Source organism: Dama dama, chromosome 31 (genome assembly GCF_033118175.1).
Source record: "Dama dama isolate Ldn47 chromosome 31, ASM3311817v1, whole genome shotgun sequence".
Classification (NCBI taxonomy): Eukaryota; Metazoa; Chordata; class Mammalia; order Artiodactyla; family Cervidae; genus Dama; species Dama dama.
The window spans coordinates 47,158,530-47,180,051 of NC_083711.1; positions in this window are offsets into that span (position 1 = coordinate 47,158,530).

The following is a 21,522-nucleotide window of genomic DNA, read 5'->3' on the forward strand; positions in this document are numbered from 1 at the left end:
TTGTTTAAGGAGAGATAAACAGAAGGATGATAACATGTGATTCATGGCAAAACAACACAAGTGAAAGGATAACTTTCCCAGGATTCTAAACAGAAGAATAAACCTCTGAAAAAAAATACTACCGAAGCAGAACAAAATTTTTATTACACTTCATGGTTTTCTCTTTAAAATATAAGAAGATGTCTTCCTTTAAGAGATGCAGAAAGTCATAAGAGAAAAAAATTTGTGATGCCATAACTAAACAAGATGATATTTTTAAAAAGACAGAGAAAAGGAAATAAAAGGAAAGGAGAAAGAAAATTAAAATATATTATCAAAAGCAGGAAGGAATGAAATTCAAAAATGCAGAAGATAAATGAGCAATTGAGGGACAAACATAAAAAGCTCTCCTGCAATATATTTTGAACCCCAGTCTACTTCAGTTGGCCTCTGTATTGCTGGCGAGATTCTGTAGCCCTGGAGGAAAGTTCACACTGCAGCATTCTCTCCTAATTTTCCCTTTGATTCCTCTCCTTTGACAAGTCCAGGTACTGTGTCTACTATCAAATAGTTTATCCCAGAGTTCAGCTGGAATCTCCTGTTACTTTTTGGTAATAACAAAATACAATATTTCCACTATTTTTATTTAGCACTTATAAAAAGCATCTAAACTATTTGTATGAGACATTTTGCCAGGAGAAAGTTTCCTTACCCATCTCCATAAAACAGAGCCACACAGAGCAAAACTTTGCCAAGTATCTTGAGTAAATATTTTTTGCATGGTCAAAAGTCATACTAAATGACTTGAGTAATTTTGCTTAATTAAAAGAGACCAATAAACCACCTAGGAGCAAATATTTGTTGTTACCGTACCCTAGACCTATCATCTTCTAAATAGGATCTGTAAATGATCCCTTATTAACTGTTTAAAACTTTACATATATTATACAAATGTACATATTTAAATTATATTATACACAATAGTTGTATTATTCATATATACATATATATATATACACACATATGCTTATAATGTCATAATCTTTAAAAAGTCAAGAAATAAACTGGACAAACTCCAAAGAAATATGCCTATATATTAATAGCAACTGTCCATTGTTGCTTAGGTTTTAGAATGATCTTATTGTCTCTTTCATTTATTTTCCAAACATTCAAAAAACCCAGAACTTAGAACTTGTCCTAGCCATGATGAAATATCAAAAACTGAGCTTAACTTCTTGCTGTAAATAACTGGGCAAAATATATGAAAAAAAACTTCTTTCTCACATGGGAAAACAGAACATGCAGGACTGGTATCTCTAAGAGAATAAGAAATGTAGTTGAGGTTTACATTTATATTGACTTTCTGCCTGGGGCCAATTACTGCAATATAAATACAAAGTGTGAGAATGCAGTGAGAATTCAGTTGGCCTCCCTGCATTGAGGAGGTGAAGATCAAAACTATGAAAGCTGAAGCAGCTGAAAATTTTAGGACAAAATTTCTGAAAGTAGGCAGTATGAAGAAAGGTCTGCATAGGGGTCCCAATGTGGGTTACTGAGTACTAGCCCTGACATGCATAGGAGTAGTTCTGCTTCTGGCATCAACAAATATGTTCTTATTAGGTTGACTTTCCTGCAGATAATAACCGTATACTCTGGAGAAACTGCAAAAGAAATTACTTGAAGGAATTGGATCATGCAAAACAGCAGGCATACTCTGGAACTTGGACAAAAAGAAATTTTTATACAGCATTTAGCTTGAAAGCAAGCTATACTTGGCACTAAGTGAAGTGGCTAAAATCAGTAGAAAACACACCATCTTTCAGGCCTGAATAGTCTGCTAGCAAGTGAGGTTGCATCCAGAAAAAGAGAACATAGAGAGAGAGCCACAAACTCTATGCCTATACTTTGCCAATATCTTTGGGTGACCAGTGAACCGTGAATGCATGAAGCTTACTTTAAGTATCTTAGAAAAGAAGAAAAGAATTGAGCTATCCAAAAGGCTTCATTTGCAGTCTGAGTCCCAACCAAGGTAACTGACTGCAAAAACAAAAATAAAATAAAATAAACTGTTCTTGAACTAATATAGTAGAATACAGAGTTGCCACAACATAATATCAACAATCCCAAGGACCGACTCCAAAATTACTCAACATATGGAATAAGAGGAAACCACGACTTATTCTCAAGGGAAAAGAATATCAAAAGAGATAGCCCCCCAAGGCAGAATTATTAGACAGGTACTATAAAGCAGCTATAATAATTATGCTAAGAAAAAGAAAAAATGCTATAATGGGTGATAAAAGAAGTTTAGGAGAGAAATGGAAGTTATAAAAAAGAATCAAAAGAAAATTCTAGAAATAAAATATCTGAAATTTAAAAGTTCACTGTATTGGTTGATTTCACAGCAGAATGGAGATGAACAAGAAAAAACACAAGTTAACTTAAAATGAATTGAGTATTATAAACAGTGCTGCGATGAACATTGGGGTGCACGTGTCTCTTTCAGATCTGGTTTCCTCAGTGTGTATGCCCAGAAGTGGGATTGCTGGGTCATATGGCAGTTCTATTTCCAGTTTTTTAAGGAATCTCCACACTGTTTTCCATAGTGGCTGTACTAGTTTGCATTCCCACCAACAGTGTAAGAGGGTTCCCTTTTCTCCACACCCTCTCCAGCATTTATTGCTTGTAGACTTTTGGATAGCAGCCATCCTGACTGGCGTGTAATGGTACCTCATTGTGGTTTTGATTTGCATTTCTCTAATAATGAGTGATGTTGAGCATCTTTTCATGTGTTTGTTAGCCATCTGTATGTCTTCTTTGGAGAAATGTCTGTTTAGTTCTTTGGCCCATTTTTTTTTTTTTTTTCTTTTTAAATTTTTATTATTATTATTTTTTTTTCCCAGTGGGTTTTGTCATACATTGATATGAATCAGCCATGGATTTACATGTATTCCCAATCCCGATCCCCCCTCCCACCTCCCTCTCCACCCGATTCCTCTGGGTCTTCCCAGTGCACCAGGCCCGAGCACTTGTCTCGTGCATCCCACTTGGGCTGGTGATCTGTTTCACCATAGATAGTATACATGCTGTTCTTTTCAAATATCCCACCCTCACATTCTCCCACAAAGTTCAAAAGTCTGTTCTGTGTTTCTGTGTCTCTTTTTCTGTTCTGCATATAGGGTTATCGTTATCACCTTTCTAAATTCCATATACATGTGTCAGTATGCTGTAATGTTCTTTATCTTTCTGGCTTACTTCACTCTGTATAATGGGCTCCAGCTTCATCCATCTCATTAGGACTGGTTCAAATGAATTCTTTTTAATGGCTGAGTAATATTCCATGGTGTATATGTACCACAGCTTCCTTATCCATTCATCTGCTGATGGGCATCTAGGTTGTTTCCATGTCCTGGCTATTATAAACAGTGCTGCGATGAACATTGGGGTGCACGTGTCTCTTTCAGATCTGGTTTCCTCAGTGTGTATGCCCAGAAGTGGGATTGCTGGGTCATATGGCAGTTCTATTTCCAGTTTTTAAAGAAATCTCCACACTGTTTTCCATAGCGGCTGTACTAGTTTGCATTCCCACCAACAGTGTAAGAGGGTTCCCTTTTCTCCACACCCTCTCCAGCATTTATTGCTTGTAGACTTTGGATTAAAGATCTAAATGTAAGACCAGAAACTATAAAACTCCTAGAGGAGAACATAGGCAAAACACTCTCCGACATAAATCAAAGCAAGATCCTCTATGACCCACCTCCCAGAATATTGGAAATAAAAGCAAAACTAAACAAATGGGACCTAATGAAACTTAAAAGCTTTTGCACTACAAAGGAAACTATAAGTAAGGTGAAAAGACAGCCCTCAGATTGGGAGAAAATAATAGCAAATGAAGAAACAGACAAAGGATTAATCTCAAAAATATACAAGCAACTCCTGCAGCTCAATTCCAGAAAAATAAATGACCCAATCAAAAAATGGGCCAAAGAACTAAACAGACATTTCTCCAAAGAAGACATACAGATGGCTAACAAACACATGAAAAGATGCTCAACATCACTCATTATCAGAGAAATGCAAATCAAAACCACAATGAGGTACCATTACACGCCAGTCAGGATGGCTGCTATCCAAAAGTCTACTGGCCCATTTTTTGATTGGGTCGTTTATTTTTCTGGAATTGAGCTTCAGGAGTTGCTTGTATATTTTTGAGATTAATCCTTTGTCTGTTTCTTCATTTGCTATTATTTTCTCCCAATCTGAGGGCTGTCTTTTCACCTTACTTATAGTTTCCTTTGTAGTGCAAAAGCTTTTAAGTTTCATTAGGTCCCATTTGTTTAGTTTTGCTTTTATTTCCAATATTCTGGGAGGTGGGTCATAGAGGATCTTGCTTTGATTTATGTCGGAGAGTGTTTTGCCTATGTTCTCCTCTAGGAGTTTTATAGTTTCTGTTCTTACATTTAGATCTTTAATCCATTTTGAGTTTATTTTTGTGTATGGTGTTAGCGAGTGTTCTAGTTTCATTCTTTTACAAGTGGTTGACCATAGCCAGGTCATGGAAACAACCTAGATGCCCATCAGCAGACGAATGGATAAGGAAGCTGTGGTACATATACACCATGGAATATTACTCAGCCATTAAAAAGAATTCATTTGAATCAGTCCTAATGAGATGGATGAAACTGGAGCCCATTATACAGAGTGAAGTAAGCCAGAAAGATAAAGAACATTACAGCATACTAACACATATATATGGAATCTAGAAAGATGGTAACGATAACCCTATATGCAAAACAGAAAAAGAGACACAGAAATACAGAACAGACTTTTGAACTCTGTGGGAGAAGGTGAGGGTGGGATGTTTCAAAAGAACAGCATGTATACTATCTATGGTGAAACAGATCGCCAGCCCAGGTGGGATGCATGAGACAAGCGCTCGGGCCTGGTGCACTGGGAAGACCCAGAGGAATCGGGTGGAGAGGGAGGTGGGAGGGGGATCGGGATGGGGAATACGTGTAAATCTATGGCTGATTCATATCAATGTATGACAAAACTCACTGAAATGTTGTGAAGTAATTAGCCTCCAACTAATAAAAAAATTAAAAAAAAATAAATATAAAAAAAAAATGAATTGAGTGATTGCTCTCTGAAGAACAGAGAGGGGAGGTGTACGTGTGTGTTGTCTGTGTCTGGGACCTGTCTGACAATGTTAAGAGGTCTAACTTCCATGCACTGTAGTCCCAGGAGAATACGAGAGAAATAACAGGGTAGAAGCAATATTGAAAAAAATAATGTTAAAATGTTCTCAAATTTGGTAAAGATGTAAATTCATAGATTCAAAAAAACCAGGAAAATTCAAATGGATAAATACAAAGAAATATTTATCCTAGGTATATCATAATCAAACTGCTGAAAACCAAAGATAAATGTAAAATCTTGAAATCAGAGTATAATGACGGATTATATGGGATGATGGAACAAATGATTCAAATGACCATTAGTTTCTAATCAGAAAAGTACAGATGAGAGAACAGTGGACCAATATCTTTCAAGAGACAGAAAGAAATAAAAATTTGTCTAGAATCCTACATTTAGCAGATATATTATTTAAAGTATTTTTAGACAAAAAAAATAAAACAGAAATGTCATCATTAGCAGACCTGTATTATAAGAAACACTGAAGGAATTTCATCAGGCATGAGGGAAATAATACAAATTTGAAAGTGAAAAACACAAAGAAAGAGTGTCAGAAATTTCAAATAACTAAATATTTTTTCTAATTTATAAATTTTTATAAATATAATTAAAGAGAATATAATGTATTGAACAAAGTGGTATAGCTACTAAGCCAACAGTGAAAATAAAGTGGCATATTCTATTTCAAATATTCAATCACTATGTAAAAAGTAAGAAAAGAGAAAAATAAATGGAAAACAAATTAAACAATTAGAAAACAAATACAATATGGTAGAGGACAGAGAATGAGATGGTTGGATGGCATCACTGACTCAATGGACATGAATTTGAGCAAGCTCCAGGAGATGGTGGAGGACAGGGAAGCCTAGCGTGCTGCGTCCATGGAGTCGCAGAGTCGGACATGACTGAGCTACTGAACTGAACTGAACTGTTGTACACCTGAGTTTAACAACATTGTGAATCTACTAAACTTCAATAAAAATTAAAAAATAAAAATAAAAGGAGAAAATTAAACTCAAAGTAAGTAGAAGAAAGAAAGAATAAAGATAAGCACAAATGTGTACCCGTGGCTGATTCATGTCGACATATGGCAAAAACCACCACAATATTGTAAAATAATTAGCCTTCAATTAAAATAAGTTAATTAATTTAAGCAAAATTAATTAAAATTAATTTAAAACTAACTGAGTTTCTGGGGGGAAAAAATCAATGAAATTCACAAATTTTAGTTTCAAGAAAAAGAAAGAAGATACAAATTACCAATATTAGGATTGAAATAAAGTACATCAGTACAGATACTACAGATATTGGGATAGCAAAATAATATCATATATAATTCAATGCCAAAAAATTCAACCACTTGGAAGAAATGGAAAATTTTCTTGGTAGATACATATTAACAAAGCTGAGATGAAAGAACCAAGTGAAAGAAATTAAATCTGTAATTCAAAATCTTCCCATGGAGAAAACTAGTAGGAAGAATGCCATACTGGAAAATTCTGCAAACTATTTAAGAACAAAATACAACCAATCCCAAACAAACTCTTGCTGAAAGTAGAGGAGAAGGGAATGCTTATCAATTCATTAGCCAAAAAAAGATATTATAAGAAAATAAAAGCTATGGAGCAATATCTTTTGTGAAAACAGATTCAAATTTTTAAACAGAATATCATATATAGTAATGTATAAAAGCTTAACATAGCAGGAACAAGTAGGGCTTAGTCCAGGAAAGCAATGTTGATTTCACATATAGAAGTTAATCAATATAACTTACCACATTAATAGATAGTAGAAAATCATTCAATCATTTCAATAGACACAGGAAAAACACTTGATAAATTCATTATCCATTCTTAGGAAAAAAATCAGCAAGTTAGAAATAAAACAATAATATTCTTTTCTTAGAATAAGCTCTGCTAAGACTACAGACCCTTCTAAATGCACGGAATGCTATTTTCCAGGTCTAAGTTTCCCTTCCATCTGATAATGCTACTGACACATGAAATTGAAAATACCAAAAGTAAAACATAATTTGCAAAAGTAAAAACATAAATACCAAAAGTAAAAATATAATTATGTTTTTAAAAACATAAACAAAAGTAAAACATAAAACAGATTTATATATTATTTATAAGTAGTAACTAAAAATGAACAAATACTAGATTTATAATTGCTGTTTGTATTCAGCAAGTTCCATCTGAAATTCCTTATTACCCCTCAACTTCTGGATTCTCTGACTGGTTCTATCCAGAAGTCAAGAATCATTAGGGCTTTGTTTTCCACCTCAGAAGTTTACTCCAGATACCAACTGTTACTCAAACCAATGTTCCTAGGAATTAACCTCAAACCCTCTACAATATCTTCCTGGATTGTCTGAATGCTGTCATGTTTGATATACACAGAATTACTCTTGACTGGCATGTGCTTTTCCTCTTCCTGTAAATAGGAGTTCACAAACTTTTTCTGTAAAAGTTCAGATGGTAAATATTTTAGGCTTTGCAAACCCAAGGTTTCTGTTGCAAACATTCAACCCTGCTGTTTTATTTTGAAAGCAGTCATACAACACATGAGAAAGTGAGTGTGGCTGTGTTCCAACTAAACTTTATTGACAAAAACAAGCTGTGACCTGGATTTGGCCAGAGGGTCATAACTTACTGACCTTGTGCTCTAATATCTTTTCTTTTATTCAAAATATTGCTTAAAACATATTTCACAATTAGGAGTGGAAGAACCAAACCACCTTGCTTAATATTTACAGCTTTTCTAGACAAATGAATAAGAAATTTAAATAAAAGTATTTGGGGGAGCTACTAAGTAATGTTATCTGTATATCTGCCTTCTTTCTACTATTAAACTACTCAGCACTAGAACCCCAAATCTCCCATTTCTATATACAGAAAGATGAACAAAACTTAATCATCATCATGGTAATAATCAAGATGATACTAATTTTAATATCTTAAAGAAGTATCCAGTTAGTGCTCATGGTGAAAAAAATCTCAGAAAAGAGAAGAATATCCACTTAAACCTTTGTTTGATCTGCTTCTGGAATGATAACATAGTCTGTAGCATAGTTAATGGGAGAATAGATATCCATTCAGTGTTAATTTGGTTCCTGAGACTGAATGGATGCGATGAAAAATGAACAGACACAATAAAATCTAACATATGGCATATGCATGGAACTCTGGTAGAGATACATGTTTACAGCACTTACTTGGGCTACTTAGAACTGCAATAAAGAATTAATCCAAGAACAAATACCAGTATTAAGGCACATCACAAGTGCTTTTAATTTAGAGTTAGTTTTAAAATGTTAGCTGAATACTTCCACCGCATTCCATTCTCCCTCATAATCCATTGACAAGCTCTCTTGATCTAGGGCCAGTGTATCTTCAGCAGTGAAATAAAGCTTGTTCCAATTACCAAAGTAATCATATGATTATAGTTCCCTAGACACTACATTTAGTGTACATAAGCTCACACAACTCTGCCCTATGGGACAGCGCTGGCTTACAAATGCTTTGTTGGATATGCCTGAGAGATTTCTGGCTCAGTTTGACTTAGTTTGAAGTCATGAGGGTTGAACCCTACTCCTCCATTTCCATTCATCTATGCAGAGTGGGTCATCACCATCCCCTTTGATCATGTCTGTGTTGACATAGTAGGTGAACCTTCAAAAAGCAGCTGGTGTTTCTCCCTCCCAAACAACACTGTCCTCAGCTAAATCAAATGACATCCAAATATGGAAATTATAAGTATAAAGTATCAACACCGGCAAGCAGAAATCTGCATTTTTCAGTGCACCTACCTCTCAACCTAATTCTGCTTAGGTTAACATTTAATTGGTACTTTGGGATATATGTGTAAAATAAGTGGAGTTTAACACATATTTGTGTATTCTCTAGCACAAATATGTCTGTTTAATAAGTGAATCAGCAATCTTAAAACGATAAAAGTGCTTTACAAGATTTTACTTTTCATCTCCAAATTGTACTCTATTTTTACCATCTATTACAAGACTAATTTGAGAAATTAAGGCTAAACTTTACATACTTCCTCAATTTTTTTTAATCAACCAATACGGCTAGGGTAAAGTTTATTTATACAGAGATAAAAAAAATTATGTTTTTTCTCCTCCATAAGTAAGGAAAAAGAAAGACCCAAAGGGGAAAGGCCCATTTTAGTCTTCAATCTCATGGAATTTATATTTTTCATTAATGAAAAATACCTTCTTTTTTCTTTATAAAACCTAGTAAATCAAGGGAAATTTCTCCTGGTTTATTAAACAGAACACCTTCAGACTTGCCATGTTATGTTACAGCATCTTTTTCTTTGCCAGTCCATCTAAGTGTAGACATAGGGATGCTGTGCTGGAGGGAAAACGCTATTTCAGGAGCCATTCTAATCCCAGATCCCACGTGAATTACTCCTTTCCATATTTAAAATTAGTATCTGGAGTAGTCAGGCTTCCATGAGCCATATGCCAACCACACTAAGGTTCAGGTACAAAAAGATCCATGAAACTCAGACACTAGTCCTGACAACTATCAAATAATAGTCTGGCTGAGTACTACTGAGGCATGGGGTATTTATCTTTCAGTTTTTTATTCCCTTATATGTGAGAAACATATGCCATCATGGCTTTTCCAGACTACTCTGCTCCCACCATCCTAAAGGTGGCTTTTAGCTTCTTCTCTTCTGGTTAGTGCAGTTCCTAAAGGCAGCTGATGGGTTCTCACTTTAGTTGGAAAAGAACACTCATCAAAGGGGTGAATACAGAGTCCAGTGGAAACAATTCCTTACAACTTTACATCCTGTAAATACTCTCCGAGCAAGGAGACAGAAAATAAATACATCAAAAGCAAAGGAGAAAATGTGACTGAACTAGTCGATATTGCTTCTGAGTGCCCACCATGGGCCCTGGACTATACACACAGGAATTGTAAATGGACAATTATTTCAAAATGTGTATGTGTGTGTGTGTATGTGTGTGTGTGTGTGTGTGTGTGCAAAATGGAAGTTTAAAATGTAATCAGTCTTCCCTACTTATGTATAATCTGTGGAGAGCAAAATTTACCTATATGAAATGGCAAAAGTATAATCAACTCTGATACTCATACTAAGTGTAACAGTGTTCAAAAAAGAGCCATAGATTGGGTTATATTGTTCAGTCAGTCAGTTAGTTCAGTCACTCAGTCATGTCCGACTCGTTGTGACCCCGTGAACTGCCACATGCCAGGCCTCCCTGTCCATCACCAACTCCCAGAGTCCACCCAAACTCATGTCCATTGGGTCCAGTGATGCCATCCAACCATCTCATCCTCTGTCGTCCCCTTCTCCTCCTGCCCTCAATCTTTCCCAGCATCAGGGTCTTTTCCAATGAGTCAGCTCTTCGCATCAGGTGGCCAAAGTACTGGAGTTTCAGCTTCAACATTAGACCTTCCAATGAACAGCCAGGACTCATCTCCTTTAGGATGGACTGGTTGGATCTCCTTGCAGTCCAAGGGACTCTCAAGAGTCTTCTCCAACACCACAGGTCAAAAGCATCAATTCTTCTGTGCTCAGCTTTCTTTATGGTCCAACTCTCACATCCATCCATGACTACTGGAAAAACCATAGCCTTGACTAGACAGATCTTTGTTGGCAAAGTAATGTCTCTGCTTTTTAATATGCTGTCAAGGTTAGTCATAACTTTCCTTCCAAGGAGTAAGCGTCTTTTAATTTCATGGCTGCAATCACCATCTGCAGTGATTTTGGAGCCCAGAAAAACAAAGTCAGCCACTGTTCCCACTGTCTCCCCATGTATTTGCCATGAAGTGATGGGACCAGATGCCATGATCTTAGTTTTCTGAATGTTGAGCTTTAAGCCAACTTTTTCACTCTCCTCTTTCACCCTCATCAAGAGGCTTTTTAGTTCCTCTTCACTTTCTGCCATAAGGGTGGTGTCATCTGCATACCTGAGGTTATTGATATTTCTCCCAGCAATCTTGATTCCAGCTTGTGCTTCCTCCAGCCCAGCGTTTCTCATGATGTACTCTGCATATAAGTTACATAAGCAGGGTGACAATATACAGCCTTGATGTACTCCTTTTCCTATTTGGAACCAGTTATATTGTTATACAGAGTCATCTTTGATTTTCCTATCAGTGACATGCAAAAGCAATCTTTGTTGACAGACTGAGCAACCACTAAGAAATAAGAATCGTACTTATTTATTCAAACTGCCAGAGCTGAAGTCTTTTCTGTAGAGCTAAAGGCACTGCCCAAACTTTGGAGCTGGGTCACTTGGGCTCACGTTTTACTCTGTTAGATACGTGGCCTTGGGCAAGTTACTTGACCCTTCTTTGCTCAGTTTCCATATTTGTTAAGTGAGATATTTCTAGAATGTTCCCCATAGGATTACAGTGAGAGTAAATTAAATTCGTATCATTTTACTACAGGGTCTGCTGGTAAGAACCATAAAAGTCCTCATTATTATTTCAAGTACAGTATTTACTGCTAAGTATTTTGAAGTATTTCTTATCATTTCTGGTTTCTACACCATAGTGTTGAAGTTCTCCAAGACAGCAATATAATTTGGGGATAACAGACCAGTACAGTACCTTGAAATTGGAAATCCATGATTGCTGAGTGAAGGAACCCAATGCAAGGAGGGTGATAGCTTGAGTCCAGGAGGCAGTGAAATAGCTGATGTGATAACACTGATCTGATTCTTCCATTTCTTTGAGTAAGGAAACACTTATCTTAGGGAGTTCAGAAAGATCTCACATGCAGGGGCCAACTACTTAGGTGAAAACACTGCAACTATGTTTCAGTGTCTGACTGCTTTCCTTTTTGCTTTTTCTTTAAATTGGAGTCTCATTGCTTTAAAATGTTGTGTTAGTTTCTGCTATACAATGAAGTGAATCAGCTGTATGAGTACATATATCCCCTTCCTCCTGGACCTCTCTACCTGCTTCATCTCACCCATTTGGGTCATCTGAGAGCACTGAGCTGAGCTCCCTGTCCTCCACTAGTCAGGGGGGTAGGGGGAGTGGCTGTGGGTATCACTGCCTCGTTCTCCCTGAAGGTGTCATAAGGATGAATTTGTTCAATATCCTGAGATTTTCAGAGATAACTGTCACTGCAGCATTACCAGCTGCTGCTGCTGCTGCTAAGTCACTTCCGTCGTGTCTGACTCTGTGCGACCCCATAGACGACAGCCCCCCAGGCTCCCCCGTCCCCGGGATTCTCCAGGCAAGAACACTGGCGTGGGTTGCCATTTCCTTCTCCAGTGCATGAAAGTGAGGAGTGAAAGTGAAGTCGCTCAGTTGTGTCGGACTCCTAGCGACCACATGAACTGCAGCCTACCAGGCTCCTCCGTCCATGGGATTTTCCAGGCAAGAGTACTGGAGTGGGGTGCCATTGCCTTCTCTGGCAGCATTACCAGAAAGCAGTACAAATCAGACATGATAACCACATTTCCTTAAAACACTCAACTATTCTTTTCAAGAGTATGTCAAGGCTGTGTATTGTCACCCTGCTTATTTAACTTTTTTTTTTTTTTTAATTTTTTTATTAGTTGGAGGCTAATTACTTCACAACATTTCAGTGGGTTTTGTCATACATTGATATGAATCAGCCATGGATTTACACGTCTTCCCCATCCCAATCCCCGCTCCCACCTCCCTCTCCACCCGATTCCTCTCGAAACATCCCACCCTCGCCTTCTCCCACAGAGTTCAAAAGTCTGTTCTGTATTTCTGTGTCTCTTTTTCTGTTTTGCATATAGGGTTATCATTACCATCTTTCTAAATTCCATATATATGTGTTAGTATGCTGTAATGTTCTTTATCTTTCTGGCTTACTTCACTCTGTATAAGGGGCTCCAGCTTCATCCATCTCATTAGGACTGGTTCAAATGAATTCTTTTTAATGGCTGAGTAATATTCCATGGTGTATATGTACCACAGCTTCCTTATCCATTCATCTGCTGATGGGCATCTAGGTTGCTTCCATGTCCTGGCTATTATAAACAGTGCTGCGATGAACATTGGGGTGCACGTGTCTCTTTCAGATCTGGTTTCCTCAGTGTGTATGCCCAGAAGTGGGATTGCTGGGTCATATGGCAGTTCTGTTTCCCTGCTTATTTAACTTATATGCAGAGTACATCATATGAAATACTGGGCTGGATGATGCACAAGCTGAAATCAAGATTGTTGGGAGAAACATCAACAACCTCAGATATGCAGATGACACCACTTTAATGACAGAAAGCAAAGAAGAACTAAAGAGCCTCTTGATGAAGGTGAAATAGGAGAGTGAAAAAGCTGGTTTAAAACTCAACATTTCAAAGATCATGGCATCTGGTCCCATCACTTCATGGCAAATAGATGGGGAAAAAGTGGAAAGAATGATGGACTTCATTTTCTTGGGCTCCAAAATCACTGAATGGTCACTGTAGCCATGAAATTAAAAGACGCTTGCTCCTTGGAAGAAAAGCAACAACAAACCTAGACAGCATGTTAAAAAGCAGAGGCAACACTTTGCCAACAAAGGTCTCTCTGGTCAAAGCTGTGGTTTCTCCAGTAGTCATGTATGGATGTGAGAGTTGGACCATAAAGAAGGCTGAGCCAAATAATTGATGCTCTCAAACTGTGGTGCTGGAGAAGACTCTTGTGAATCCTTTGGACAGCAAAATCAAAACAGTCAATCCTAAAGGAAGTCAACCCCGAATATTCATTAGAAGGACTGATGTTGAAGGTGAAACTCCGATACTTTGGCTTCCTGATGAGAAGAGCTGACTCATTGGAAAAGACCCTGATGCTGGGAAAGATTGAGGGAAGGAGGAGAAGTGGGTGACAGGATGAGATGGTTGGATGGCATCACTGACTCAATGGACATGAGTTTGAGCAAACTCAGGGAGATAGTGAAGGGCAGGGAAATCTGGCGTGCTGCAGTCCATGGGGTTGCAAGGAGTCGGACATGACTTAGGGACTGAACAACAACAATCAGTTACATTTTTCTTCACAGGGAAATTTTATACTTCATTTTCTCCTATAAAAAGTCAAAGTTCACACCTTCATATTCAGCTGAAAGAAGGTTAACCAGTTAGTTAGACTTGGAATAGAAGATGATAACCTCATGCCAAATCATACTGTACATTTCTATACTGCTTCACAAAAATTTTTTCAAGTCATTTTAACATAGATTATTTGCATGTGTCTTACAATATCTTCATAAAGTAGAAAAAACAGTAGCCATTTTTTCTTTTGATGAGGAAACTGCGGCTTGAAGATATAAAATGTATTATTCATCTACTTTTTCATGCCCCAAATGGTATTAACTCCAGTTTACTTGACTCTCATTTTTCTTTCTAACCTTCATGACTTGAATTTCCGCCGCTGCTGATAAAACTGTAAAGAATAGGGTTTAAATTGCTTAGAGAAAATGTCTTAACCATTCAGTGATTTATATTTTATTCAGCTACTTTTGTAGGAAAATGGAATGAAAAGAATTTGCTCTTTCTCGTGCATTCTTTTGACCCTGCCCCACAAGGAAGAGTCCCAGAGTTCCATCAACGAACACACAACTTGAAATTGCATTATCTGTGCCCCAAAATTCCTTTCATTACTTCTTGGATCTTAGTTAGTCCCACATAGCTAATAGACAACAGGAGTCTAGTCCCTGCCCCAACCCTACTCCCCACCATCTTCCAGACAAGGAAAATAAATTCCCATAATCAAGGTATAAAGAGCAGCAAGGATCCAGACTTTTTTTAAACTGGTAGGAAATGCTCCTACTCAAATACACTGGGTAATTAATTTGTTCATACATTCAACATAATATTTACTCAGAAGTTATGATGAGCTAAGTTCTAGAATAGGTGCTGGAAAAGTAGATTTTAAAGATAATAAAATAAAGATAAACCTGATTCAAAGAGCTTGTGTCCAATGGGAGATCTCAGTTGTAATGCCGTATTATGATGCTATAGGTTGGCTGCTCTGAGATGTCCAAGGAAGCCTTCCCAGGGAGCAACATAACATACAAAGAACACTAAACATTTGAGAAAGAGGAAACATCTGTTTCCACTGAGATGCAGCCAGGACCACTGTAAGCTGTCCAGGGACAAGGCGGAAAATGGGGGCTAGGAAGAGCTGGTGCTCCCCTTACCCCATCCAAAGAGGTTTCATAGAGACGAAGCCAGCACTAGGACAACTTTGAAGTGAAAGTAGTATGCAACGGCCACCTGGAGGTAAATGAATGGGTGGGAAACGGTCCTAGCCATCTTCTACCCTGCTGTTCTGGGAAGGAGGAGGGCCTGGGGCAAGTCTACACCAACTTGACTACTTCCTTCTGCCCCATAACTGGTTCCAGATTCATTTATGAGGTTAGGCAGAAATTAGTCACCCTGAGTGATAATAAATAGTATACAAACAAGACACACGAGAGATGAGGCTCTGGTCAAGGGCAGCAGAGAGAGGAAGCGAGATATAAACAGAAGGAAGAGGGGCAGTGTGTCGTTTTTGTCTGTTGTTTTTTTCTGAACAGGAATTTCATGCCATTTATGAAGCAAGAATGAATTTCAGAAACTAAATATATGTAAACTTGATGTCCTTGTCACACTATTGATGGATTTTGTCTTTTTTTTTTTTTTTTGCTCCTTCCTTTTTTCTTTCTTTTTTATTTTTATTGTCTGTTTTTGAAGCATTCTGACATCCTCTTATAACGTTTAGCAGGGTTTTTTCACCCAGTGAAAAAATTAAATATCTCCTAATCTTACAGTGTAATTCAGTTCTGTTATACCCACTAACAATAAATAAATGATCAAACAAATGGCTTCGGGGGTATAAAACTATAATTATAAACAGGACACTGTGAGCAGACTGTGATCTGGAGTAGACAGATGACAGGATGGAAGACAGGAGGGAAAATGAATGGTAAGGGAATGAGTCTGTAAGTGCTAAAGTTTCTGTAAAAGGGAAGTGCTTAGTATATCTCAATCACAGAGTGGGAGGTGGGGGCTGCTCTCAAGCCTTAGGGAGCAGCCAGCTGAGGTCCCGTCCTAGGCTGAGCCCATATCTACATACTGACAAAGGGAAGTTAGTATGAAGGATGTCCAAATGGTTTATGGTTCCAAGAAACAATCTTTAATTAGAATATCTGGGGAACAAGGTGAGAACTGGGGATGAAAGCACTCAGTTATCTATGTCAGCTGAATTTTTAATGTAGAGTAATCTTAAGGATAAAGGCAATTAGATATTTTTTAACATGACAAACTACCATTACTGATCAGAGGCCTCTAGCGTAGGATGCTTATGCTAAGATGGGGTTAAAAGTTTAGGATAACAGCTTGGACTGCAGGTAGTGAGCATGGCTATCTTCCCATCCTGATAACAACCCATAGGGGTTTTCAGGGGGCAAAGGGCTACCCACCCTGTTTGGTCAGACCTTCACCTTGATTCACCTTAGGACTTCCCTGGTGGCTCAGACAGTAAAGCGTCTGCCTACAATGTGGGAGACCTGGGTTCAATCCCTGTGTCGGGAAGATCCCCTGGAGAAGGAAATGGCAACCCACTCCAGTACTCTTGCCTGGAAAATCCCATGGATGGAGCAGCCTGGTAGACTATAGTCCATGGGGTCGCAAAGAGTTGGACACGACTGAGCGACTTCACATTCATTCATTCACCTTGATTGCTGCGCCTCTGCTATTATTATTGTTAATATTTTGAATAACTCCCGAGAATCATCTCCACACCAGAAATGTGATCAAATAACAAGAAAAGAGCCCTGGTCAAGCAGTACTGTTTGCTCCTTGATAAATATTGCAAAGGGAAATCCTGCCATTGCAATATTCTCTTTCCAATCAGTGGGGCTAATCAGGAAGTGATCCTTGGGGAACAGCTTATACTAAAATGAATAACTACATGAAGACAATATATTATACAGTAATTATCAAGGCGCGTGGCCTTGAGGAGACCAGGACTGTCCATTGGTAGGTCAGAATCCACTGGGAAACCTGGCCCTTCATATCCACTCATATGAGCATTCCTGTCTTCCACCTGGGGAGGAGGTATGGGGAAACCCTGGTCTCCCAGAACATTTCCAAGTTCAATGATGCTTGTTTGTGTGCTGTGAGCTGGGTGGCATCGGTAGTGTCCGAATCTTTGTGACCCTATGGACTGTAGCCCACCAGGCTCCTCTGTCCATGGGATTCCCCAGGCAAGAACACTGGAGTGGGTTGCCATTTATAGACATAATCCAACCGAGAAAGAAAGTCTCCGTTGACTTCTGGACTCTTTCCAGCCTTTTCTGCTCTCACCAGCCCTCAGGCAACAGTGCAGTCAGCTTCCAGCCCCAGCCACTCTAGTACACAGACCCCTTGCCCTGGCAACTTCAGAACTCTCTGACTTTCATGACCTATTATGCAAAATGTAAGGAATAGCAGCCAGATAAATTGCTAAGTATAGTATTAGACATACAAAGTGACAGTCATTCTGCTTGGGAGTTGAGCAGCTGGACAAACTAAAACCAGTAGATGTGCTCTGGAGGGCATTCTTCACTCAGAATCGAGACTGATGGCTCCAGGCAGCAGCTTACCAAAATTGATATGAGTCTCAGGAATCCAGGTGGAAAAAATGAAATTATGGGAGGAAATTAAGGACAGGAACATAGAAAAGCCTCCGCTTCTATATTCAATGAAGGATTCTTTTTCTTTTTACAAGAGGGCAAGTTTCCTGTGTAGCTTTATGAGAACATGTTTTGGTATTTTCCTTATACTGAGACATGTCACTGAGCCACATAGGGTATGCTGCTGCTGCTAAGTCACTTCAGTCGTGTCCGACTCTGTGTGACCCCATAGACGGCAGCCCACCAGGCTCCCCCGTCCCTGGGATTCTCCAGGCAAGAACACTGGAGTGGGTTGCCATTTCCTTCTCCAGTGCATGAAAGTGAAAAGTGAAAGTGAAGTCGCTCAGTTGTGTCCGACTCGTAGCGACCCCATGGCCTGCAGCCCATCAGGCTCCTCCGTCCATGGGATTTTCCAGGCAAGAGTACTGGAGTGGGCTGCCATTGCCTGCTCCGACATATGGTATGATAGGCATCTATTCTGATTCAGAAGAAGAAACTGTTATGGATAACAAGCTAGACATTCGGGTGTTCCTTGGATATATCTCACCCCGTGGAATTTTTACATTTTTATTTGTTCGTTTATTTTCGGCTGCACAGGGTCTTCATTGCTGCCGGGGCCTTTCTCCAGCTGCCGTGAGCGGGATTAGTCTCTGGTTCCGGGGCTCAGGCTCCTCGTGGTGGCGGCTTCTCTTGCTGCAGGGCACAGGCTCGAGGTGCATGGGCTTCAGTAGTGACCCTGCCTGCGCTCTAGACTGCAAGCTCAGCAGTCGTGGCCCCCGGGCTTGGTTGCCCCGTGGCATGTGGAATTTCCCGGACCAGGGATCAAACCTTTATTCCCGCATTGACAGGCGGAGTCTTTACCACTGGACCACCAGCGAAGTCCCCTCGTGGAGTTTTGACTTGTTTTTGTTTGCTTTTTATTTAGGAATAACTTTCAAAGCATCACCCTTCTCAGATACCTGATCCCAAATGCCAAAAAAAAAAGAAAAAAAGCTCAGACAGTAGCAAGTTCTCCTGGCAGGACAGGCGTTTGCTTTGATGCACCTATAGGGCACCCTGAACATGACAACGTGGCTTCACTTTCCCTTCACATTCTTTTACCTACACATGTAAATAACTTGAAAAGAAAACACCATGCCCAGACCAAAAAACTGCCAGCTATTTCCCCTCTGAGCATTTGCTTTTCTGGAAAGGGAAATCATATTATACACTGCGTGCATGGGCAATGAATTTCCATTGCTTGCTCCCAGACCATGAGATTTATGCGCTAATGTGAAGAGTGAATATTAACTATATATTTTGCAGGTGGAGGTGAATCAGTGAAGTTTTACCATGCAAAGGATTTTACCTTGGTAGTAACACCTGGAGCCATGGGGTCAATTTCTCAAACTCTAGGCCAAAGCAAACTTCTAAATTCCATTTCACTTCCACAGAGATTTTGTTCCTTTTTTTCTTTAAATGTAGATGATTGACTGCAGAATGGTTTACTGCTTCAGTTCATGTTGATTTGTATAAAGACACTTAAGTCCAAGAATAGACCCAGAGGCAGGGAGAGAAGTTAGCAATGATTACTTACTGGACATTCACTCATATTCATGAATATTTGCTAGAAAATATTTATTAAGCATCTGTGACATGCCAGGGAAAATATGATGTGCCAAGGACACAGAAATGAAGCAGGTAGATAAAGACTGCCCCCCACAAGCTCAAAGCTAAAAACAGGAATAGAAAATAAATCAGTAGACATTTAAATGTAGGCTATAATGGCATGTAATATAAGTACTGAAAGGAATAATAAAGCAGAGGAAGGAGCTATTATTCTTTCAAATATTCTTGCAAATTTTCTTTAGATGCTGTTAAAGAAAGCCCCCTTTGGTCTAGGTGTGAGGAAGTAAAGTGAAGAGTCAAATGATCAAATAAGGGTTAATAGCATAGAGTATGATTTATATTTCATGTACAATATGATTTATAGAAGATAGAAAAATGTTTAAAAATATAAAAACTTAAGAAACATAGATGGGTAAATGTGGTCAAAAGGCACAAACTTCCAATTATAGGATAGATAAGTTATAGGGCTATAGAGTACAGTATGGTGATTATAGTTAACAGTGAAAGTAATGCTCAGTTGTGTCTGACTCTTTGCGACCCCATGAACTATAGACCACCAGGCTCTTCTGTCTGTGGAATTCTCCAAGCAAGAATACTGGAGTGGATAGATATTCCCTTCTCCAGGGGATCTTCCCAACCAACGGATTAAACGCTGGTCTCCTGAATTGCAGGCAGATTCTTTACCATTCGAGCCACCAGCGAAGTCCAATAGTTAATAATACCATAATGTATATTTGAAGAAAAATGCAACTATTTGAAGGTTAATAAACTTAATATGGTAATCATTTTGCAACACATATTATGTCAAATCATTATGTTGTACACTTAAAGCTAATCACTGTTTTATACCAAAGATATCTCAATAAAACTGGAAAGATATATAAAATATATCTTATTCACAAAAATTCTGTGAGGTGGATAGGTTATCTTAATAATCATCATCCTGTCCTCCTTTTACAGATGGTAAAGCTGCTAAGTAATAAGAAATTCACATAGTTTGTGAGAGACAGAGCCAGGATCATGGACAAGGACTTCCTGATCCTAAATATGGTGTGTGTTCAAAGGACAATGTTTATCATCTATAGTTGAAGCTAGGTATTGAGCTCTGTAGAAGAGTTCTTTTATTATAGTTGGAAAGCAAAATAGATCTGTCTATTATAGTCTGCAATGCTTAAGGCCCCTGAGCAAAAGTCCATGTTTGTCTCCTCTGCCCATGGTTTTTTCTTCCTACAGCTGTTTTCAACCAGAACAAAGCCATAACCCAAGAGGTAAGAGTTTCCAAAGACCTGATTAAGCTGTCCAGTTCCCATGTGGTAAGAATTTGAACTAAGAGGTCAATGATTTGTAGATAATCATTCATATAGGTGAGCTGACAAGTGATAATAGCTATATGCACAAGGAGAAAGGAAGGAAATTCAGTGGGAGAGAGGAAATATAAGAAACAGGGAAGAAAAGAATGGAGTAGACTAACAGAGAGAAATAGAGACAACTATATTTTCCCTACAGAAAGTCTAGATTGTCTGTTTCCTAAATGACTGCTTCAGATCCTCAAAGCATACACCATTCATGGAAATTATAGCATTGGTAGCTGGACTGAAAAGACCAATGATTTTTATCCTAATTAATACCTCTAGGGATAAAATTCTTAACCTGTATGACTGTTGTTGACAAGGATGAGATAGGAGGTGAAGAACTGTCATCACTTGCTTACTAGCAGAAATAAAAAACATAGATCATCTAAAAATTTCTTCTTGGCTCTCTTTTTCAACTTTTCCACCCGCTATAAAGAGCTATAGAATGTCAGAACTGGAAGAGAAATAACAGCTCATCAAATCCAAGTAGGTCAAGCAAATTTTATTTCATTTAGCTGCATAATATCCCTGGGAGGTTGGGAAATGCAGAGAAGATGGAGGGAGAAGCTATGGCACCAAGAGGATTCACCCAGGCCCCCGGGCTTATGCACCGGAAGGAACTCCTGGCTTTGAGTCCTCTGTCTTTTTCAGCAACAATTGCGTGACAGTTCATACTTTATTCTCTTAGAATTCTTCCCAGAGACTATTTGCCAAGATCAGAAAGATCAACAACACTTAATATTTTCCACTTCAGAATAGCCACAGGCCATTTGGG